The sequence below is a fragment of the Rhinoraja longicauda genome, chromosome 35 (genome assembly GCF_053455715.1).
Source record: "Rhinoraja longicauda isolate Sanriku21f chromosome 35, sRhiLon1.1, whole genome shotgun sequence".
In the NCBI taxonomy this organism is placed as follows: domain Eukaryota; kingdom Metazoa; phylum Chordata; class Chondrichthyes; order Rajiformes; family Arhynchobatidae; genus Rhinoraja; species Rhinoraja longicauda.
This window is the reverse complement of record NC_135987.1, coordinates 18,185,724-18,210,810: the sequence shown is the minus strand read 5'-3', so window position 1 is coordinate 18,210,810 and position 25,087 is coordinate 18,185,724. Positions and strand designations below refer to the sequence as shown.

The window sequence follows — 25,087 nt, the reverse complement described above, 5'->3', positions numbered from 1 at the left end:
CTCAAGTAATTTCAGTGTTACAATTAGGTTTGGCAATTAGCGTGTTTATTAATTAATGAACTGGTCCATTTATATTATGTCGTTTTAATTAGGAAAAAAATGAATTGAGATCATCTTTAGATTTTTCTTTTGGATGTCAAACATGCCTCAGGGTGAAAAAAAGGCATAACAGTTATGTAGCAGAATGACCCCAAATCCAGTGGCTTGGGTCGGGTCCTGATCTCCAACACTGTGTGTTTGTAGGATTTAAACATTCTTCCTGTTCTATCCCAGACTCTCTCATTTCCTCCCACATCCTAAAGCTTCATGGATTGTGAGCTTAATTGGTTACGAGTGCAGGTTTGGGCAATAAACACAAGCATCTGCAGATGCTGGAATGGTACATAGAACATAAAGTGTTGCAGTCATCCAAGGGTCAGGAGGACATGGATAGGAGACATTTTGGGTAAGGACCCTTCTTCAGGAGTCTGAAATGGGACTAAGCTACCACAAGGAGTATTGTGTGCAGTCAGTCACCCTGTTGTAGGAAGGGTGTTATTAAACTGGAAAGGGTGGGACAAAGATTTTTGAGACTATCTCCAGACCTACAACATTTGAGTTGTAAGGAAAGGCTGGACTGGATGGGTATTTGCTTTCCCTAGAATGTATGAGGCTGAGGGGAGTATGATTTATAACATTATGAGGGGCATAGATAAGGTGACTGGCCACAGTCTTTTCCCCAGGGTAGGGGAGTCTAAAACTAGAGGATGTAGGTTTTTGGTGAGAGTTTTTAAAATTATCCAAGAGGCAACTTTTTCACTTCTGAAGTGGGAGTGGTGCGTATATGGAATGAGCTGCCAAAGAGGTTGGTAGAATTACAGCATTTAAAATAAACTTGGACAGATACGTGCAGAGGATTGGACTATGGGTGTGCAAGTGGGACCAGCTCACTTAGGCAACTTGGTTTGCATGGATGTGTTGTGCTGAAGAAGGGTCTCGACCAGAAACGTCACCCATTCCTTCTCTCCAGAGATGCTGCCTGACCCGCTGAGTTACTCCAGCATTTTGTGTCTAAGAAGGGTCTCGACCAGAAACGTTACCCATTCCTTCTCTCCAGAGATGCTGCCTGACCCGCTGAGTTACCCCAGCATTTTGGGTCTACCTTCGATTTAAACCAGCATCTGCAGTTCTTTCCTACATGTTGTTCCCTTGTCATGTATCTATACACTGTAAATGGATCGATTGTAATCATGTATTGTCTTTCTGCTGACTGGTTAGCACACAACAAAAAGCTTTTCACTGTATCTCGGTACACGTGACAAACTAACCTGAACTGATCATGGAGTCTTGTGTAGGCCTCTGGGCATGAGATGCCATCAAGCCCAGTTTATGAATCCTCTCCTCTGGGGACCAATGCCGTGCCCATTGTGAATTCCAGAGAAATGCAAGTTTCTGCTGATGCTTAAGAAGTTAATTTACCTACAAAGTAGTGGGATTTATCAACAATCTTCCCAAAGGGCGGCACGGTGGCGCAGCGGTAGAGTTGCTGCCTTACAGCGAATGCAGCGCCGGAGACTCAGGTTCGATCCTGACTACGGGCGCTGTCTGTACGGAGTTTGTACGTTCTCCCCATGACCTGCGTGGGTTTTCTCCGAGATCTTCGGTTTCCTCACACACTACAAAGTCGTACAAGTATGTTGGTTAATTGATTGGGTAAATGTAAAAATTGTCCCTAGTGTGTGTAGGATAGTGTTAATGTGCGGGGATCGCTGGGCGGTGCGGACTCGGTGGGCCAAAGGGCCTGTTTCCGCGCTGTATCTCTAAATCTAAATCTAATACCTCTAAAAATTCCTGCTGTGTGGAAATGCCAGCACAGAATCGATTGGGAAATTGATGAACTCCTCCAACACGTAAAGGAATGTGCAGAGCAGAAATATAATTCCTTCTCTCCTGAGATGCTGCCTGACATGCTGAGTTACTCCAGCATTTTGTGAATAAAAACCTTCGATTTGTACCAGCATCTGCAGTTATCTTCTTATATTATATATAATTCTACCCGCTGGGAAGAACATTGAATCTTATGAAATAATTGTTTAATATCTCACGTGTTGTGGGGACCGGTCATAGGTGTGGAAACCTCTTCAACTCACGACTAGAACTTGTGTCTCTGGATCAGAGGTCCATGTCTAGGGATTTCTAGGCGAGTAACATAACCACCATGAAACTGCACCTTGATTTTCTGGTTGGATGTTGCTGGTCAGGGCATGGTGTGACCAGAATACTGAACAGAAAATATGGTGCACACCAGATTTAAGAACTGCACACTTGGCACTCAAAGCCCTGTTCCAGTAGCACCAATTAAATACTTTCCTCTTTAGGGTTTAATGTGCAGATTAAGATCTGGGATCTTTTCATTCTCAGTTGCAGTAATGCTGTTTCTCTGTTAACAAGCTTTTCCTCTGCATTGACAGCTTCTGCAACATGTCTCTGTGGACTCCCTGAGCCAACTGCTTATCCTGTCTTAAAACGGCTGTTAAATTCACATTTCACCCACTCTACTTTTTAAAAAAAATCATCTCTGTCTGAACAGAGACACCAGAGTGACCCCAGGTACTGCATTGAGAGCAGTCATGGGCTGCCTGTTAACCATCTGTCGATGCCATTAAGCAATTATGTTTATGAGAGGAACTAGCCATATACTGCACGACTTGTCGAGTCACAGATAGAGTCGCAGAGTCATGCAGCACCGAAACAGGCCCTGCGGCCAAACTTGTCAATGCCGACCAAGAAACGCCATCTGCACTAGTCACACTTGGCCACCTTTGGGCAAAAATAGAGAACATTTTATCCCTCTGAACCTTCCTTATTCACGTACCTGTCCAAGGGTCTTTCAGCTGAAAGTTCTAACCTAAAGTTCTCCCAATCTTAGGTTCTTCGCAGAAATTTTCCAGCACAACACTATGAAGACAGCTCCAGCAGCAAATAGCAATGTCCATTTGCATAGCAATTTGTAGTCAAATGTCCCTAATACATCATTGGAGGCTGCTGGGCCACATTCACAGATCCATCGGAACACTGGGCCAGGCCATTTCACCATCCATGCATGTGAAGATGTTTACAATGTGCCTACACTACCTTTCCAAAGGAAATTGGATCAAATGGCGGTGACCCATCTGTTTGTTTCAATTGTTGTCAAACAAGGAGCAAACCAAGTTAGGAACTATGGATGGTTTGAAGGGACTCCATTTTGATATTGTTTTTATGGATAGATTTAGAGATACAGCGCAGAAACAGGCCCTTCGGCCGACTGGGTCCGTTCTGCCCAGCGATCCCTGCACATCAACACTATCCTACACCCACTAGGGTCAATTTTTACATTTGCCCAGCCAATTAACCTACAAACCTGTACGTCTTTTGTGGGAGGAAACCGAAGATCTCGGAGAAAACCCACGCAGGTCATGGGGAGAACGTACAAACTCCGTACAGTACAGCACCCGTAGTCAGGATCGAACCTGAGTGTCCGGCGCTGCATTCGCTGTAAGGCAGCAACTCTACCGCTGCGCCACCGTGCCGCCCATCCATATATCCCCAGATACATTGTATCCATCTCTTCTGTTCACCTTTTTTTTTAATCTTCTGCTTCCACCTGGGCTATGATTTTGCTTAATTTCCTTGGTGACCATAGTGTTCCTGTCATGTGGTCAACATGCAGGTTCACTGCAATGGAGCTTCCCACATGTCAGCAGGACTCTGGCATGTTCTTGAGGAGCTTCTGTGTGTAAACCTGCAGCTAGGGACCACACGATCCAACGGGGGAGGTCCCACCATCGCAAGGACATCTCAATGTTGTTTGGGGGTCCCCTATTTTGGCATTAGCCCTTTGTGTGAAACATGTTTAATGCACCAAAGCAGGGTAGAATCCAAATATTTGGAGAAAGGCAGAAAGCAAAGACAGAAATAGAGAGTGAAAATGGAGGCAGATAGAAATGGAAAGGGAGCCCCGATGGTATCTAGATGCTAATAACTTGTTAACAAACCACTCTTGAATACCATCACTAGCTTTGTTGCCTAGCTGTGAAGGTAGAAAGACCGTGTTGTGTCTATCCAGGACATTTCTGGACTTTGAGATCTCCCAAAGTGTTGTATAACCAAGAATGTAGTTGTTTATGGTGAGGTGGGCCCAGACTGATGTGAAGGACTTGCCCCTTTTAGTGGAGCAGCAGGTGACATTGACAGGACATTACCATCAGCAGGAACAGCTGGGCAGTTTCTCCATCTCTCTTGGACCTCTACATCACGAGCAGTTGTGTCTGCTCATCTGGGCTTCGAACAAGCTCCAAAGACGGTCCCTCTGTAGAGAATTCTCCAAACAAGGAGAAAACTCTGTGTTGCTTTTACCTTCTGGCTGAGGCATCCGACCTCACGATAGATCCTTAAAATGTCTTGAAAGTGGTGGTTGACGTCAGATGAGTGGAAAATATCTCAGCACTCCAGATGAAGAGATGTAAAGCGATGCCAGGACTCGGGTTGGCTGCTTGGTCAGATGGCACTCACGGCCTGGAGATTTTTTTGCAAGGTTTGTAGATTCCTTGCCCCCTCTGGTGGTTGCAGACATAGTTTCAGCACTACCACTGATACTGTGCTTGTGCTGAACATAGCAGGTCTTGCGTGATCGCACACTACTGCGGGTCCGACAGAGGTGGCATAAATTTTAATGATGAAGCACATCGTCAACCCTCTCCCTTCTATCCAGGATTGAACCAAGGTCTCCAGCACTGTGAGGCAGCTGCTCTACCAAGTGTGCCACTGTACCGCCCAATTTCTTCCTCAAAGTTGCATTTTCTCACCCTGTTACACTCAGACCTGTGTTACTTACCTTCTGGTACTTTATCGTTTATCCTAATCCAAAGTCTGACATTGAATGTTATTTATCTGTGGCTCAGAAATGTCCCAATCAGTCTTCACACACTGTGCATATCTAAGTAAGTGTTCATGACTGAGGTTAACTTTACCCTTTTGGAATTTTCTGTGCCAATCTTTTGAATGATTGAATTAATTGTAAGATACAGAGAGATACAGAATAGAAATAGGCCAGTCAACCCACTGAGTCCATGCCGATCATCAACGACCCATTCACACTTGTTCAATGTTGTCCCACTTTCGCATCCACTCCCTACTCCACACAAACGGTAATTTGTAGAGGCCAATGTGCTTACAAACCCACATGCCTTTGGGATGTGGGGAGGAAACCAGATCAACTGAAAGGATCCATGCAGTCACAGGGAGAATGTGCAAACACCACACAGACAGCACCCAAGGTCAGGATTGAACCGGGTCTCCGGCACGATGGGACACCAGCTCTACCAGATGCGCCATCGTGCCTCCTCTCTGGCCATTTCAAAGCTTCAAAACCCTCTTGAAAAAACCCTGGCTGTCAATGTATCTACTCAAGATTCTTCACTCCCCTTTCATGGCTCTGTTGCCGGGCCTCTCTCTCTTGTTTCCTCACTGTATGTCTATATTAAGATATTCTGCTGATGGTGAAGAACAAAATAAAGTGTGAACTTGTTCTTGAAAATCAATTCTGACATTACACGATGATCAGAATATCTTGCTATTTCGCTTATAACAACAAACCTGTTGCAGTAAAAGTGCCAAGGGTTTATTTACTGCAAGACCAAAGTAAATAACACAGGGTCATCAAAGCTTCATGGATTTGTATTGGTTTTTGTTGCACTATGAATAATGGAAGTCTGGCCTGCTGTGTGAACTCTCGTTATAAGCTGCAATGAGCCACTGGTGAAGGAGATGGCGTTCTCTCTTGAATTCTGTGAGGTTTTTTCCCTGTCGCCTGAGTCCAACCTTTCCATGGACTGAACCTTCCGTCAGCTCATGGCCCAGGCTGGCTCTGCAGCAAAGATGTGCTGCATCAACTTGAGATGAGATGCTAAACTAGGCTTCCATCTGCTCTGCTCATTTCACTGCACTATTCATGGATGAAGGCAATGTCTCACGAAGAAAGATTGAGTAGATTGAGTTTACACCTGTTGGAGGTTTTGAGTTTTGAAGAAAGGGAGGTGATCATGTTAAACATTTAACATTTTGCCACAAAGTGCTGGAGTAAGTCAAACAAGTCAGGCAACATCTCTGGAGAACATGGATAGGTGACGTTTCGGGTCAGGACCCTTCTTTGTCACCTATCCATGTTCTCCAGAGATGCTATCTGACTCATTTGGTTACTCCAAAACTATCTTTTTTTTATAAACCACTGTCTACAGTTCTTTCTTTCTACATTTAAAGTTTTGCGTTAGACTTGATGGGGAAAGTGCTGAGATGATATTTCGACTTGTGGGGGAATCCAGAACTAGCAACTGTGGTTTCAGAATAGGAGGTTGTCAATTAATGTTTAGGTTACATTTATTTTTGTCACATATACCAAGTACAATGAAAAGCTTTGTTGTTATCCAATTTAATCAGGTACTACCACACATAATTATAAACAAGCCAAACTCAACTACAATAGGTAGAGCAAAGGGAAAGATTTGGAATGTATAATTCTCAACCTTGTAGCCCACCTGTTCCAGAGAAAATGTTTGATATCCACAAATGGGTAGAGGTGAATTGGACAGTATCCAAGCTTATGGATGGACTGTTCAGAAGCCTGGCAACATGCGCCTGATAACATGGGCCTGATAACATCATGTGGGGGTGAACAGGAACTATTTTCTCCAGAGGATTGTGAATCCTTGCAAACCTTTGATGACATGATGCAGTGATGGTCTTTTCATAGTCATCGTCCATAATGATTAGGAAGTCGAGAATTCAAGTATAATCCAGTGAACCATTCTCAACAAGAAGCCATTGGCTTTAAGGGGCAAACTCTAATCTCTCTTCGAAACGGCAGCCTTGCTGTGAACTCTTCCAGTTTGTTCTGGGGTGCTTGAATGTTAGCTCAAACTGTGCTGGGGTGTGGAGAACACAATTTCTGTTTTTATTTTTATTAAAATAAACTTTATTCAGTGTAAAAAAAAAAACAGGTACTGTGCAAAAATGTTCTGACATTTTCAGATATATACATACACTCAATGCGTCGTAGCATAGTGTTTATACAAATTACACAATTTTACCCCATACCCTTGCCACTCATGTGCCCCCCTGCCATGAAATCCATTCCTTTATTTGAGGGGTGTCTCCACCACACCCTGCCCCCCAATGTCCAGCAGCGGAAGGACCCCAGACTGTCGACCTCCCCCACAGAGCCTTGGCATTGGCCGTCATTTCAGATGCATCTGGACCCCTCCCTCACCCCATCAACCTTCACCATGCATCTATGGTTTGTTTGTACTCAAGGCTGCACTGGTAGGGCCAGGTCTACTAAAGATGGGTTATTATGTGAGTTGCTTCGATGTAGTGATGATCAACAAGAGGTTTTCAGCACTGGAATGAATGACTTTCTCAGTACTTGAATGAAGAGATAATATGGAAAAACGATCACAGGGGACTGTTTTAAGAGAAGCAATAGTCAAATTGTTGCCACTTCCCAGTGCCTCGTCTTTTGGGGAAATGTAAGACAGAGATTGTGTGAAATGTTTTCTCCTGAAGGGTCATGAGTCCTTGAACTTTGTTCAAAGACTGGTTGAAGCAGAGTCTTTGGATATTTTTAAGGCAGAGGCTGATAGATATTTCATAAGAAAATGGGTGAAAGGTGACTTTAGTGGGCAAGAATGTAAAATTGAGTTTACAATTATTCATACATGTATGCAATTGGCTGTGATCTTATTCAATGGTGCAGCAGCCGAGAAAGGCTGAATGGTTTGATATTTTAATATTTGAAACCTACTGAATGGCAACTGGTTACCAATCTATATTTGGTTGGGAGATTTCACATCTGTATCAATTTCTACTGTGAGAGCTAGTGTTCAGTTAGTTTTTAATGTAACCTGAGGCCTGAGATTGGATTATAGATTTTCTCTCTTGCATTTGTTATTTATGCTCCAGAGTGTTTCTGAAAGATGTTTTCAAAGGAAATCTTTATTTGGCAAGGATTTCAGTGCAGTGACAAAATCCAGGGCCATAACATCCAACAGGGTGTAAAACATAACCGGTCGTCTGGGACTGCCACAACTCAAAATGTAATTACCATGAAAATTACCGTCTCCGTCCATCCCTCTCCTCCACAGCTGCAGAAACCCTCATCCACGCCTTCATCACCTCCCGTCTGGACTACTGCAACAGCCTCCTCTATGGCGCACCCTCAAAAATCATCAATAAACTTCAATACATTCAAAACTCCGCTGCCCGTCTACTCACACACACCTCGATCCGTGACCATATCACCCCCGTCCTTTATAAACTCCACTGGCTCCCCATCCCCCAGAGAATCCAGTACAAAATCCTCCTCATAACATACAAAGCCCTCCATAACCTGGCCCCATCCTACCTGACCGACCTCCTCCACAGGCACACTCCCACCTGCACCCTCCGCTCTGCCGCTGCCAATCTCCTATCCCCCCACATCCGGACCAAACTCAGATCCTGGGGGGACAGGGCTTTCTCCATCGCTGCTCCCACCCTATGGAACTCACTACCCCAAACCGTTAGAGACTCCTCCACACTCACCACATTCAAAACATCACTGAAGTCTCACCTGTTCAGTACTGCCTTCAACCACTGAAGGTCACCTCACCTTCTGTCTCCTTTCTCTGTTCATTTATTTATTTACTTATTTATCTATTTATTAATTTCCCTATGTTCTCAAAATCTCTGTAAAGCGTCTTTGAGTATATGAAAAGCGCTATATAAATAAAATGCATTATTATTATTAAAAAGGAAAGGAATTTGTCTCGGTGTCTCTAGACTGGAGCATCTCCTCTGCCTGATCCACCGATCAGATGTAAGACCTTTGCACCATAACTGGCACAATTGTATCAATCAACATTTTGGGCCTGGAAATCAGTATCATGCAAGGTTCCAGGTGACAGCCACAAATAACATTGAGAAAATATTTCCCGCTGTGTCATGCTATCATTGCCTGCTTTAATACAGAAGTTGTTTCCATTCGTTTATAATTTGTTAATAGCTCAGCTAATATCACAGACAAATGTCTCACAAATAAATAAAGCTTCTATTAATATCTGCATCAGATAATCTAACATATTATTTTAGGTAAATGCATCCTGCTGAATTTGTAACGTCTACTGCAGTCTGCGGGGATAGTAAGTTGAAACAGGGTATAAAGTTCTAGGAAGGCACTGCAGATACTGCTTTACACCGAAAATAGACCCAAAATGCTGGAGTAACTCAGCGGGGCAGACAGCATCCCTGGAGAGAAGGTATGGGTGACGATTCGGGCTGGGACTCTTCTTCAGACTGAGAATCTCTGCGACTGAGACTGTCTCTCAGTCTGAAGAAGGGTCTCGACCCGAAACGTCACCGATTCCTTTCCTCCAGAGATGCTTCCTGACCTGCTGAGTTACTCCAGTATTTTGTGTTTAACTTCAGAGTGAAGTTCTGTACATGTTAGCAGATGTGCTGGTCATGTCATACCTGTCTCACTGAGTCACTGGAATTCTCATCTCGCTCTTTCACACCCCAGTCTTTGGAATGGGACTATTGCCTGAGGTCTCGACAAACAGAGATAAAGGACCAGTCAGACTATTCGGAGAACTGGGAAGGTAGAAGGGGTGTAAGCTACCCAAGCGAAATATGAGGTGTTATTCCTCCAATTTGCGCTGGGCCTCATTGGAGCGTCAGCTAACCCTGAGCATTCGTACATTCTGGTCTGTTTCCTTTTATTCACTGTGTAGAAGAATGGGAGAGGATTTAACCAACTTGCAGAATAGAGTTACGGAACAGAGCAGTGACGAAGTTGGGACAGGATGGACTGAGAAGGGGTTGTATCCTGCAAGCCACATAATGTGCTATGGTTTGGGTGAACTGTGGTGTCGTTGAGAGCACTCCTGTTCCTGTAGTGTAATGTCGTCATCGATCAACTGGACTCTGATGACTTGCATTCATTTTCCAGACCCACTTCATTTATTTGTGCACAGACTGAGCAGCACAGTCCACAGTCCACAGAGACTGCTCTGAAATCCCCCTAGATACTGTCAGCTTTTGTACAGATTTTGACCCTTGAAATCGTGCGCACTTTGTAATTCCTGATCATCGATATCCTCACGGCGCGGGGCGCGAGGTGCGGCTCGGCTGCGGGGCCTAACATCGCCCGGTGCTGCTCGGCCGCTGGACTTTACATCGCCCGGTGCGGCTTGGCCGCTGGACTTAACAGTGCCCGGTGCAGCTCGGCCGCGGGGCCTAACATCGCCCGGTGCGGCTCGGCCGTGGGACTTAACATCGCCCGGTGCGGCTCGGCCACGGGACTTTTCATCGCCCGGTGCAGCTCGGCCGCGGGGCTTTACATCGCTGGTGCGGCTCGGCCACGGGACTTTTCATCGCCCGGTGCGGCTTGGCCGCGGGACTTTTCATCGCTGGTGCGGCTCGGCCGCGGGACTTAACATCGCCTGGTGCGGCTCGGCCACGGGACTTAGCTGCGCAAGGCTTGGTCGCGGGGCCTTCCATCGCCCGGCTCGGCCGCGAGACGTTTCAGCGCCCGGTGCGACTCGGCCGCGGGGACTTCCATCCCCTTGCGGGGACTGTGCGGGTCGGTCGGGGACGAGCTGTCTGTCCGTGGGCGTGGGGAAGAGAGTGGAAGTTTTGTTGCCTCCATCACAGTGAGGGGGTGTTTGGAGTCACTGTGATGGACGTTTGTGTTGGGGTTATGTGTCTTGTGTTCTTTTTTGTATGTGACTGCTATGTAGTTTCGTTCGGTACCTTGGTACCGAATGACAAATAAAGCTCTGTTATACTGTTATACTGTTATATTCTCAAAACACTAACACAAATTCAATAACACTTATACATGCCTTGTGGCGTGCATCAAAGAATGCCCAAAAGTCCTTGTGCTGCACAGTTATCTTAACTTTAGTCATACTGCAGTTTCCACAGTAAGACCCTGGATTCCAGACCACACACACACATGCACAGGTTGGGTTAAATCCTCTCCCATTCTTCTACACAGTGCATAAAAGGAAACAAACCAGAATCTACGAATGCTCAGGGTTAGGTGATGCTCCAGTGAGGCCCTGTGCAAATTGGAGGAACAATTTTGCTTGGGTAGATTGTAGGATGCAAAAGTGGGATAACATAGGACTAATGTATGGATACATTAGGACTAATGATAGCCAGCATGGACGGGTGGGCCGAAGAGCCTGTTTTCATGCTGTATCGCTAAACTAATGCATGGGCATGGTTTAACTCAATCAGGCCCAATGTGACTGCACGCCTGTCTTTCTGCATTTTGAGCTGAATAATGACACAGGGCCAGTGAGCTGAGCATTATTTCCCCTTCCGCCTGCACTGAGAGTTAAGCAATGCTAAGCCAAGCTGAGATTTAATGCCTTTGCTCCCTTTCCCTTGACCCTGACAATCTGCCTGATTCCCAGTTTCAGTGTGTGCTCCCAACAGCATTGACGTGAAACTATTCCTGTACTTTGTGTCTTGATGTGGGTGCTCAGCAAGGTCATTGGAATCAGGCCAGGCTTTGCTCAATCTGTATCCAAATCACAGAGCCCAGATTTAAAACCCATCTGTCTGGGTGGAGTGTAATTGTAAGACTAATGTCGTAGTCACTGCACTGCCTCAAGCCTGCATGATAATTATTTCTTGCAATAATTATTTTAGTTGTGCTATTTATTACCCGGCACCCTGTGCATGATATGAGGAAGAAACTAGTCTCTTCTCAGAGCACCCTGTAAACATTTGTCACAGTGCTTGGAGCTCAGTCGTTGGGATGGAGGGTGGGATCGGGTAGAATTTATCTTGTTTCATTTTGCTTGTTGAATCGATTCTCTCATGAGCAATTGTGTACATTCTCAGACCTTTGCTGGAGATAGTTAGTGAACGCAACGCACTTGGTAACGTGGTGATACACTGATTAACCACCAAACTAGTAAACTGGGCCCAACAGTCCAGACTCCTCCGTTCAAACCTCACTACAACAGCTGTGGAATTTGAATTCAATTAATAATATTATTATTATTTTTTTTAAATTATGAAATTATTTGGCAGTCATTCAATATTAATATCCAGGAGTCAAGAGTGTTTTATTGTCATATGTCCCAGATAGGACAATGAAATTCTTACTTGCAGCAGCACAACAGAATATGTAAACATAGTACAGTGTAAACAATATAATAAACGAGAGAGAAAAAAGTTTCAGTGTGTGTATATATACACACACGTACTCACAAATACAAATATATATAGATCATATTCCTATATATATATGTGTGTGTGTGTGTGTGTGTGTGTGTGTGTGTGTGTGTGTGTGTATGTATATATGTATGTGTATATGTATATGTATGTGTGTGTATATATGTGTGTGTATACTGGAGTAACTCAGCAGGTCAGGCAGCATCAAGGAAAGAGGGAATGGGTGACGTTTCAGGTCGAGACCCTTCTTCAGACAGAAGAGGTATATATATATACATATTTGAATATGCACACACAAAAAAACAAACAAGAATAGTGCAATAATGACGATAATCGTTGTAGTTCAGAGCTTATTTGAGGTTGTCGTGTTTAATAACCTGATGGCTGTGGGAAAGAAGCTGTTCCTGAACCTGGATGTTACAGTTTTCAGGCTCCTGTGCCTTCTTCCCGATGGCAGGGGTGAAATGAGTGTGTGGCCAGAGTGGTGTGGGTCTCTGATGATGCTGGCTGCCTTTTTGAGGCAGCGATATCCTTGAGGGGGGAGATACATCCTTGCCTGATTTGTCATACTGGTGTCTACCCATCCACCAATGTAGGCCAACTGCCCTCTGAAATGCACCCACAATGACTTCATTACATAGAAACACAGAAAATAGATGCAGGAGTAGGCCATCTGGCCCTTCGAGCCAGCACCACCATTCAATATGATCATGGCTGATCATCCAAAATCAGTACCCCATTCCTGCTTTTTCCCCATATCCTTTGATTCCATTAGCCCTAAGAGCTATATCTAACTCTTTCTCGAATACATCCAGTGAATTGGCCTCCACTGCCTTCTGTGGCAGAGAATTCCACAGATTCACAACTCTGCTTGAAAAAGATTTTCCTCATCTCTGTCCTAAATGCCCTACCCCTTATTCTTAAACTATGACCCTTGGTTCTAGACTCCCCCAAAATTGGGAACATTTTTCGTGCATCTAGCCTGTCCAAACCCTTAAGAACGTTATATGTTTCTATAAGACCCCCTCACATCCTTCTAAATTCCAGTGAGTATAAGCCCAGTCCCATTACAACTGGGATAGAGTGAAACTGGGCCGATCGCATGTCCTTGTCCCGGACTCCAATTTTGGACATGAAAGATTCAGTAGCAGCTCAGCTAATCTTGCACTGTCTGGCATCTACCCGATGAGAGCAGGAGAACGAAATATATTGGCACAGCCTACTGGTGCAAGCCAGTTATAGGTGGCCCAAAAGGACTCCTTTCTCATATTAAGCACACTGTGATTTTCCAGGCATAAATAAAAATGTAAACAGCATTGCTTTGCATGTAATGTGAGTTAACGACAGACAGAACTGCTATTCCAATTATAAGTGTTGGAAAGGAACTGCAGATGCCGGTTTAAACTGAAGGCAGACATTAAAAACTTTGAGTAACTCAGCGGAACTCAGACCAGCAGTCTGAAGAAGGGTCTCCAGCTTTTTGTGTCTATCTTTGTTCCAATTATAAGGCTGGATTCCGAGGACTCCCTTGCAATGAAACTGTTTCTATTTGTGTGGAAAAATTCATGTCATTCCCATTTTAAGTATTTGGTCAGAAGTGCTATTCTGGTCCTGAAATTCACTAGTAATTTACCGCACTGCATTTGCCAGGAGAAATATAAATTCCATTGCTCAGTTTAGCACAGGTATTTTTGAGCAGTTTGTTTGTTTGGAAGGGTCTTTCTTTAGACCCAACAACGTCACATTGCCAGGAGACCTTATAGGCAGCTGAATTACTGTGGATATAAAACTCGTTTCCGGCTCCCTCACAGGTTACTAATAGCTCACTGCTGTCTCCAACTGTTCAGTACCATAGACAGCTACCATGTTTGTGGCATACGAACCTCCCCTCTTTCAAATGAGTGTGTAGTTATATACACTAGGGTGCAATAACATTCCTTGTTTGCATGACATTTATTTGGTTCGAGACAGGAGAGCAGCTGTTAAAGATTTGATGTTACTATAACTAAAGGGTGCTGCAATCAGCATGGACAGTTAGTACAGAGTCCTTAAGTTAGCATTACAAAAATCAGCATAATACAAGTTTTACCTATAAATATCAAGGTAAAATATTATCAAATAGTACTGTGAAGGACTTTAATATTGTCTGCTCCCCAAGGTAATTCGCAAGAACAAGGTCAACTATTGACATTGCTCCAGGGAGATTTCAAAGGAGCATTGTTAGGAAGAGAGTGAGACAGAGATGGAGAGGCTAAGCAAGAAGTTCCAGGGCGGGGAATGCGGATGTTGCCAATGGAAGAACAGTTTTCTTGGAGGCTGCACAAGATGCAATGGCCAGAACAATGCAGATCTTTTGAAAGACTGTAGAGCTGGAGGAGGTTTCAGGGAGAGATGGCAGAGAGGACATTGAGCATTTGCAAATGAAGAAAAGTTCAAACACTTGTTTAGTCCAGAACCTGCCAGAAATGGAAGCAAAGATGATGAACAATGAGAATTCAGTGTGAGCACAGTCATGGGTAGCAGAGTCTTGGATAGCGGAGTGAGGGGGTATGGGGAGAAGGCAGGAACGGGGTACTGATTGAGAGTGATCAGCCATGATCGCATTGAATGGCGGTGCTGGCTCGAAGGGCTGAATGGCCTACTCCTGCACCTATTGTCTATTGTCTATTGTCTATAATCTCTAGATTTCAAAGAGTAAACTTTAGTAGGACATAGCATTGTGTTGGAACAGTCACATAGTTTATTGAAGAAGTCCATGAAATGCTGTAAATAAAATCGGGTTAATCTACGAAGCAGTAAACAATAGACTTATTTGCAATATAATTTGCTTTGAGAATGCAAACATTGCTGATCGATTGTACTGGTTTATCCAGGTGTAATGGAGTTTGCCAATCAGTGATGTAACTGGAGATGCTGGCAACGGGGAGTTTTGAATTATGGTTATTATTGGGCTGGGTCACGTTGATGTTCACACACATTAACTTCAGAAGACATTGGCTGGTGTGTGTTTATGTTTGTGTTTGTGTTTGTGTTTGCGTTTGCATTTGCGTTGTGTTTATGTTTATGTTTGTGTTTGCGTCTGTGTACACATTTTGGACCCCTGTAATGCGTGCTACTAGATTTATACGGGAAAGTGCCTGGAACACAATGTTAGGGGTGTTGATTGAGGCAGATATGATAATGGCATTTAATAGACTTTTAGATAGGCACATCGATATGAAGGGATATGAATTATGTGCAGGTGGATAACAGTTGGTCCAGGCATCATGTTTGGCAGAGACATTGTGGACTGAAGAGCGAGCCTGTTGCTACACTGTATTCTATGTTCTAGTATACAGAATGATCTGGAGGTCAAATGCCAGCACCTCTCACCTCCCTCTCTGCTGCTGGATTCAGCATTGAGATACAAGCAGCCTGACTGTGGCCTATTTCATTAAAATATAACCAAAACAATTTTAAAAATAAATAAATAAATAAATAGATAAATAAGATATATATATATATATATACACACGCATATATAGATATACATACACACACACACACACACACGCGCACACACACACACACACACATATATATATTTATATAATATATATATATATATAAATGGGTTACATATATAAATGGGTTATATCAACTATATATATATATATATATATATATATATATATATATATATATTATTCATGGTTTTAATTAATTTACATTGGTTAAGTGTTTTAAAGTAATTTAATGATAAAAAAATCTTTAATTTATTTCAATTAAATTCATCGTCAACACTAAGAAACTGAAGCTGCTCCATCTCCTGTAACAGCCACTGCCCAGGCACTTCCAGGGCATTGGAAGCCAAGCTACCGCAGGAAACCTGCAGGGGGTGAACACGAGGCAGTGTCACACATTATCCAACCCATCACCATCCGTTGCTAATTTAGCTGAAATTTATTTTTGAAACCGAAAGGTTGATACATTTCATTAAAGGTTTCATTAATAACTGAAATTACTAAATTTGACATGTGGCGTTAATAACGGAGAAAAATCTCTGAAGTTGAACCAAATATAACTTGAAAACATTCACAGCTGCCTCGTGCAGCATTATCATAGTCCCTCACCTACATCACTTGCCACGCTGTGGGAGTAGCAAGAGTCAGAACATATCTGGGATGACGCTCAATGAAACGCAACCCATTAAAGTGTTAGATACAAAAAGCTGGAGTAACTCAGCGGGTCAGGCAGCATCTTTGGAGAAAAGGAATAGGCGACGTTTTGGGTCGAGACCCTTCTTCAGACTGAGATTCAGGGAAAAGGGGAACAAGAGATTTAGACGGTGCTTAGGACAAATGAATGGAAGATATGTAAAAAGCAATGATAATCAAGGAAAGGTAGAGCCCATCGTGGTCCATTGTTGGCTGTGGGATAGGTGATAACGAGTTGTACAGACAGTGAAACTCAACAGAACGACAGTGAAACTTGTACTACGACTAGGATGGGGGAGGGACAGAGAGAGCGGGGATGCAAGGGTTACTTGAAGTTGGAGAAATCAATATTCATATCGCTGGGTTGTAAGCTGCCCAAGGATTGTAAGGCCCTGTTCCTCCAATTTACGTTTGGCCTCACTCTGACAATGGAGGAGGCCCAGGACAGAAAGGTCAGTGTGGGATGGGAAGAGGAGTTAAGGTATCACATGTGTTTGACTCAATCTCTGCACCAGGCTCAAGTTCAAATAATGATAAAAGGAGATAAATTATCCCAAAATGGAAAAAATCCATCAGACCATAAAAATGTTATTGCAAGTGGCAAAACATGACAGGTACATTCTCACGTGGGTAGTGAAAGTAGAGGGTGAGGTGAGCCAGTTATGTTTTTGCCATGCTCCATGCTCTCCTGTCATGTTGGATTTCACTAAACTTTGCATCAGCATCATCAGAACCCCCTGAATTTCTTTCAGCTTCTTAATTAGCTCCCTCTATCAAAGCTGCAAATTAGGTAAACGCCTTAAAAGACGTCTGGATGTGACAAGAGTATGAGCACGTTGTCTGGGTTTAATAGCAGCAAACAGAATCCCAATTGAGCAGCACAGTGGTGCAGGTAGTAAAGCTATTGCCTTCAGCTCCAGAGAGTTGGGTTTGATCTTGACGGCTTCCGCTGTCGGTGTGAAGTTTGAATATTCTCTGTGTGGTTTGCACGTTATTGTTGTGTCATTTGAACATTCTCCATGTGCAGTTTGCACAATCTCTGCTTGGTGTTTGCACATTCACTCTGTGTCCATGTGGGTTTCCCTTGGGTACTCTGGTTCCCTCCACGTCCAGACGACAGTTTACAAGTTAACTGGCTCAGTGGAACAGCTGTTGCCTCACAGCACTCGAGACAGGGCAAGAAGAAATATTGACAGGGCAAGAAGAAATATTGCCACAAAAGTTAAATATGATATCATCCTCAGCATAAACAAAGCATTCTACCAGCTAATATAATTTTATTTTAGCATAGATTAACATTTATATTCTTTGCCCAATTTAACACGCACTTGAATGATTTTTTAAAAATAAGTTGTTCAAGTAGTTATTCTTTCTGCCTATGCTACTTTAATTAACACTAATTCATCTTGCCAATCCAAGACCATCACAGGTAGACTATGGAACACAGTAATGAGAGTTTACTGGGATTCAATGTATTATCTTTGTGTGAGGCTGAGGTTTTAGAGAAAACTCTTCATATAAACGACCGAGAAAAGTGGATTCCTACACACATTTCCACATCACAAGCCTTAGAAAATGTTGGTTTTACACCTTGAAGTGATGTGGATGAATCTCCTGGACAAGAAAAATTGTTTTAGGTTTTATTCCACAGATCAATTTACTTGAACAACATTCAACAAATATTATGCATTTTAGTGTTAAATTGGCCAATGCATTTAAATGTTAATCCACGTTAAATAGTAAAGTATTGTACTAGTAAAAGGCTTTGTTAATGCTGAGGATAATGTCTTGTTTAGTGTGGCACGGTGGTGCAGCTGGTAGAGCCACTGCCTCACAACACCAGAGTCCGAGGTTCGATCCTGACCTTGGATGCTGTCTGTGAGGAGTTTGCATGTTCTCCCTGTGACTATGTGGGTTTCTCCCAGTTTCTTTCCACATCGTGAAGACATGGGTTTGTAGTTAATTGGCCTCTGTAAATTGCCCTGATGAGTAGGGAATTGATGAGAAAGTGGGAAAACATATAACTAATGTGAATGGGTGATGGATGGTGGCCTGTTTCTATGCTGTATCTCTAAACTAAACTAAACCCATAGGTTTTGACTTTAACATTTAATGGCATTAGAAATAGGAATTGGAATTGACCATGTTATCCCTCGATAATGCTTCAATTTAGGATTAAGTGATCAAAGTGCCTCAGATTCACTTTCTTGTCCATTTCCCCCATATCTTGATTCCACTCGTGACAGGTACATAGATAGGAAACCTTTTGAGAGATATTGGCCAAACGTGGACAAATGGGACTAGCAGAGATGAGCATCTTGATCGGCATGGATGAGTTGGGCTGAGGGCCCTGTTTCTACGCTGTATGACTCTGACTCCAATTAGTGTCTCTCTGCCTTTAATGTACTTGTTGACTCAGCATCACTGCTCTCCAGGGTCATAAACTTATCATGAATAAATCACTTCTCTTGGTCTCTAATGGCTGTCCCCTTATGTGAGATTGTGTCCCCTGGTTCTGGACCTTCTCTAAAGCAAACCATCCCCTCAGCACCTACTGTGCCAATCCCTCTCAGAACCTTGCTTCCAAGAACATCAATGAGAGCTGAGGGGGCGGAAAGGGGTGACGCAAAATACTGCAGATGCTGGAATCCTGAGCAAAACACGATGTGCTGGAGTAACTCAGCAGGTCAGGCAGCATCTGTGGAAGGAATGGACAGCCTACATTTGGAGTCTGAATCCTTTTTCAGACTTTCTTCTTCAGGGAAGGAAGGGGGGGACCAGAGTACTTTGTTATTTTCTACTGAATATATTCAAATCTTTCTGATCACATGTATATGTTTTGTAAGGATAGGACCCTCTGGGGGGTTTTGTTAGACTTTTCTTACAAAGTGTAACATCTGGCTACTTTGACACCCGGCACCAGATTGATATGGGAGGGTATTGGAATTAATAAAATAAAGCCTAATTCAATTCAGTCCGTGGCTTGTGTTCACTGCCTCCTGCCAATTGTTACCTTGTGCCCACAAAGCATTGAAGCAGTAGATATATAAATGTTGCACTCAATGTTTCCAAGTGTCCCTGATGAACTATAGTTGAAAATGTTATAGCAATTATTAAAATATTAAATTATTTCAAAACAAATCATGTAAATTAATTAAATCCATTAATAATAATCTAAAAAAATAATTATTTGGCTCACTTACATTTTAATGTGATTTAGCCATTCCGTGCAAATCCCAATTGTGTCCAAAACACAAAGGTTCAGATTTAATTTGTGTGCAGAATGCTTGGTTAACGTCTTGTGTGTCTCAGTGGATATGCAAATGAACTGGCACCTTCACGGAAAAAATCTATAAAAATGTCAAGTGCTGGAAATCTGAACAAATATCAAAAAAATCTTGGCAGGTCAGGTAGCATCTATGAAGCAAGAAAAACAGGGTCAATGTTTCAGGTTCGTCAGAAATATTAACTGTTTTTCCTTCCACAGATGCTGCCTGACATGCTGAGTCATGAAGGCAGTTTCTGTATCTGAGAGATATAGGAGGTCCTTCCTTCCCGCTGCTGTGAGACTGCACAACCAGCACTGTTCCCAGCAGACGAGTTAACAATAACAGCTAAGAACACAAAGAAAACTGATGACAATTTATGTATCTTTTATTTATAATGAATGATCTCTTGCTCTCTCGCTATCCACTTTGCTGCTGTAACACTGTAAATTTCCCCGGTTTGGGACGAATAAAGGAATATATTATTTTTATATTATCCAATTCTTGACCATTGATACTTTTCTCAATGTATCACAATAGGATACATATCCATCTAATGGTCTCATGTTGGTATTGGTTTACTATTGTCACAGATACCAAGATAGACATCTCTTCGCCCACCGGCACCCAGTACCACTGAGTAACTTTTGTCGTGTCCTTGTTTTCTGTCTAATTGTTGGGTGGCCACCATCACCAAAGTTGCTACCTGTCATCTTTCTGTGGAAATTTGAAGTGGTGATGATGGTGGACCTTTGCCTTGAGGTGCAGGAAAAAAAAGTATCTGCGAGTAGATCCATCTTTCTAGGTTGACAAACACAGTAGGACCACACGTCCATCACATTGTAAAACTTTAACTGTGCTTATAAAAAGACAGATTACATTTTCACTGCTCCATCAATCTCCCACTCCTAGAAATATACAAAATAGTTTTCTGTGGAAAATGATCAGCCATGATCACATTGAATGGCAGTGTTGGCTCGAAGAGCCAAATGGCCTACTCCTGCACCTATTGTCTATGTATTACGGCAAAACAATGCCAGAAGAGAGAAAGCCATTCATTAAATAAGCACACAAATCAAATATTAAATAAAATTGACCTCCATTGTTAATGTTAATTTTGGTCATTCTCAATGATCTCTGGTTAATGTTCCTTGGGATTACTAGAGAGGTTCTGATATGTAACAGAATTAATGACTACCACTTCAATTTGAATGTTAATTCAGGTGTAACAATGTTGACGGGGATAATGGATAGTTAGAGATAAAATGTGTCACCGAGCTGTGCTTGAGGTTTCCATACTTTGGGAACATTCAGAGGTGATTCTGGGCTGATTGGACTCTATGGAAAGACTTGCTGTTGGTTGTGTGGCAGCAAATTTTTTTTTTTTAACAAGCCTAGCTGCTCAAAGGAAAAGATATTAATATGACAGGATGTGTTGTAACAATGGAAGAGTGAGGGGTCAGCATCTTGAGGTGCAGATAAACCCAGCCGTGCCATGACCATGGAATACAATAGACAATAGACAATAGGTGCAGGAGGAGGCCATTCGGCCCTTCGAGCCAGCACCGCCATTCAATGTGATCATGGCTGATCATTCTCAATCAGTACCCCGTTCCTGCCTTCTCCCCATACCCCCTGACTCCGCTATCCTTAAGAGCTCTATCTAGCTCTCTCTTGAATGCATTCAGAGAATTGGCCTCCACTGCCTTCTGAGGCAGAGAATTCCACAGATTCACAACTCTCTGACTGAAAATGTTTTTCCTCATCTCAGTTGGGAAATCATTCCGGGATGTGAAAGCACCACGTCCACTTAGTACCAGTGTTGTAAGTCTTCTTTCGTGTCCATCATCCATGTTTCAAATGTTACATCACTGTCATCGTCTGCCCTGAAGAGGGCGCAAGCTTCCGGCGACAATCAGTGGGAGCCATTGGTTATCTATTGGTGCAGAGGGAGATCAACATTTCGGTCTGACTGTAAAACCAAATTCTCGGAACATGTGAAGGTTATTTTAACAGGAGGTTGAGAGTTTGGCTCTTTCACTCTTTGTCTGCGTTGTCACAGTAATTCATTCGATGATCGTCACTCAGGCCCAGGAGCTGACTAGCTGCCTACTTCTCAACGTGGGGAAAATAATGGAAGAGAAAGTAATTTTGAGATCAGCACAGCAAATAATGAAGAACGAGTTAAATATAGTTTGGGTTGGCCAAGAATTAATTCTGTTGCAGTAATGGGTGACGGTGAGCCTGTGTGCTGGAAGGGCTTAAGAGTTTCTTGGTGAAGATGGACGAGATTTTTCAGTCTTCCCGAAAGCAATAAAGAGCGAAGCAGCTCTGAACTATATGTAGTCCTGGGAACTATTTACACCACATAATTTATGCTTTAGAATCCAGACAGTTTGAGAAAATGGGGCAGTTTGTGTGCAAGTGTTGTGTCGTTGTCGCTCTGTATACCATCTGGTGTTTTGCAGAGCAGTCTAAGTAAGTGATTCTTTGCAGGCTACTGGCCCAACAGCTGGGATGGTGGGCTCATCATAATTTATCCATGTACCTGTCCAAGTGTCTTTTAAATTTTGTTATTTTATCTGCCTCAACTACTTCCTCTGGCAGCCAATTCCGTGTTCTGAGTGAAATAACCCACTCCTGCCCCTATTTCCTTGTGTTTTTCTAGAATGTACAGCAACTGTGCGTTAAAGATAAGTCGAATCCCCGTCAAACGTAACTCTCCAGTGAAATAGCTAATTTATTAAATTTCTCCTTGTGGATAAAAGGCAAAATTATCTTTGTCACTGTATTGGGATTGCAAGGCTCTGTGGAAATTTGGTGGATGCACATACAAGTGGAGAGGCTATTTAGCTTTGTGCAGCTGGGAGTACACTCCACAGTGTGGAAGAGTGTAAGGGTTGATTTAGGGCAAATTGTCAAAACCTATTGTGCTGTGATGGACTGTGTAGGACCACCGCTTCCACCAACAGGGTCTCTGGTATCCAGATAGCACAAACGCCAAATAATTGGCAAAATATCCAATTGGAGGGATCACTTTTTTTTAAAGCTGTTTGTTATCTTCTGAGATGCATGTTCTGAAAGAATGTTGGCAGCCAATTCAATAGCAGATTTCAAAAGGCAATTGGACATTATAGTTTTCAGGTCGATGGGGAAGGTAACTAATTGGATCATTCATTCAGAGGGCTGCACAGACACAATTGGTTTCACCGATTCAATGAATTAAAACACAAACACACAGAGGTGCTATCTGAAGAGAGAAGATAAGCTTAGTTTTCAGATTTGTCAGAATTAGGGAATCATAGCAGCGGAGAAGCAACCCATCGGTCTATTGAACCTGTGCCAGAAGCTGTTTGATTAAATAGGAAGGTATTAGACTGATGGTGATGCTTGACTGCATGTTAGTAGGAGGAAATCTAGAAAAGGAGTTTCATAACAGCATTAAAAAGAAAGCACTGATAAAAAAATAAATGTGGGATAATGACAGGAAAAATTATAATGGTGGAAAAAATAAATACCAAAGCAATTAAATAAAGATTTTGGAGCTCTGTTCAGTATAGAAATTCAATAATACAGCATAAGCAGAGGATTGTCATGCATCTAATGACGGTGAGGAACTTAAAGTAATTAATAAGCTGGGGAGAAGCACAGTTGCGATGCAGTGGCACAGCGGTACAATTGCTGTCTTACAGCGCTAGAGACCTGGGTTTGATCCTGACTATGGGTCCTGTCCGTGCGGAGTTTGTACGCATTCTCTGGGTGTTCTCCCGGTGCTCCCACATTCCAAAGACATACAGGTTTGTAGGTTAATTGGCTTCTGTAAATTGTTCCTAGTGTGAAGAACAGAGCCAGTGTGAATGAGTGAAGGATGGTGGTGGTAAACTCGGTGGGCTGAAAGGCCAGTTTCCATGCTGCATCTCTAAAACTAAAACTAAAACAAAAAAATTAAGAAAAGGGCGGAAACTAACAGATTTCCGCCAGCCCGGACAGGCACCATCCAAGGGTTCTCAAAGAGGCACCTGCAGTGATGATGGTGCCCTCAGCTTTGACCTTTCACGTCCTTACATCATGGAATTGTTCCAGAACTGGAAGGTAGAATACAGTATATGTCACCTCAACTTAAATGAGGGAAAGTAAATATGGAACTATGATCCAGTTAGCCTGATTTTTATATGGTTTGACAGAAATTGATACATCTTTTTGCGAGGATGTAACTGGCAGGATAGATAAGGAAGAACCAGTGGATGCAGTATATCTAGATTCTTAGCGGGCATTTGATAAAGTGCCTCATACAAGATTCTTACAGAAGTTTGAGGTAATGTTGGCATGGATAAAGGATCGGTTAACAAACAGGAAGAGAATAAAAATAAACTGATCATTTTCTGGCTAATGCACTGCTAATAATAGATCTGCAAACTGTAATTTCACAAGGGTCAGGACTGGACTCTTCATCTTTGATGTCTCTCTTCCAGACTGCTATGAAAGTTCAGTCATTGAGTGCAGCGTTAGTTTTATGGAAACTAAGTGAATTTGATATGTGGAGATTGGGTGAGACTTGAGGTAGAGGTTCTGCCTTGCCTCATTGAATGGTGGAGCAATCTCGAAGGGTCACCTTGTCTCCTTGCATCCTCACCACTCAAGCTGACCACTGCTTTCTTTACGTAGGAAAATAACTGCAGATGCTGGTACAAATCGAAGGAATCACAAAATGCTGGAGTAACTCAGCGGATCTCTAAGATGCTGCCTGAAGAAGAGTCTCGACCCAAAACGTCACCCATTCCTTCTCTCCAGAGATGCTGCCTGACCCTCTGGGTTACTCCAGCATTTTGTGATACTGCTTTCTTTACAGTGGCTTACGTTATGCCAGTAAATTATGACTTTGATTATTCAGTTGTCTTTAACTCTCAGAGCAAGGACAAATCTAGCAAAAGATTACATTGTTACTCCGTGCTTAATTGCCTAGATTTAGCAACCAACTGAACTCAAATATCTAAATGCTAGATATGTTATTGTGCAGTAGAGTGGTGCAGCGCCAGAGACCTGGGTTTGAACCTGACCACGGGTGCTGTGTGCTTGGATTTTGTGCGTTCTCCCTGTGACCATGTGGGTTTTCTCCGGGTGCTCCAGTTTCCTCTCACATTCCAAAGACGTGCAGGTTTGTAGGTTAATTGGCTTCTGCAAATTGCCCCTAGTGGTAGGGTATAATACTAGTGTATGGGCGATCAATGGTTGGTGTGATCTTGGTGGGCCGAAGGGCCTGTTTCTATGTAGTATCTCTAAACTGCACTATTTTTCTGTTTCTTACTGAAGTGGTATATTGGAACTGGAGCTTTGAATCAGAGAATTTTGAATTTGAATATTGAATATGACATTAATGAT

At 42.9% G+C, this 25,087-nt stretch overlaps 1 protein-coding gene across 3 annotated transcripts in view; it reads left to right on the top strand.

Moving 5' to 3' along the window:
* The window catches only part of LOC144609998 (calcium-activated potassium channel subunit alpha-1), a 594,620-nt gene that overhangs the window by 254,522 nt on the left and 315,011 nt on the right, over positions 1-25,087 (top strand). The gene's annotated exons all lie outside the window — the stretch shown is intronic.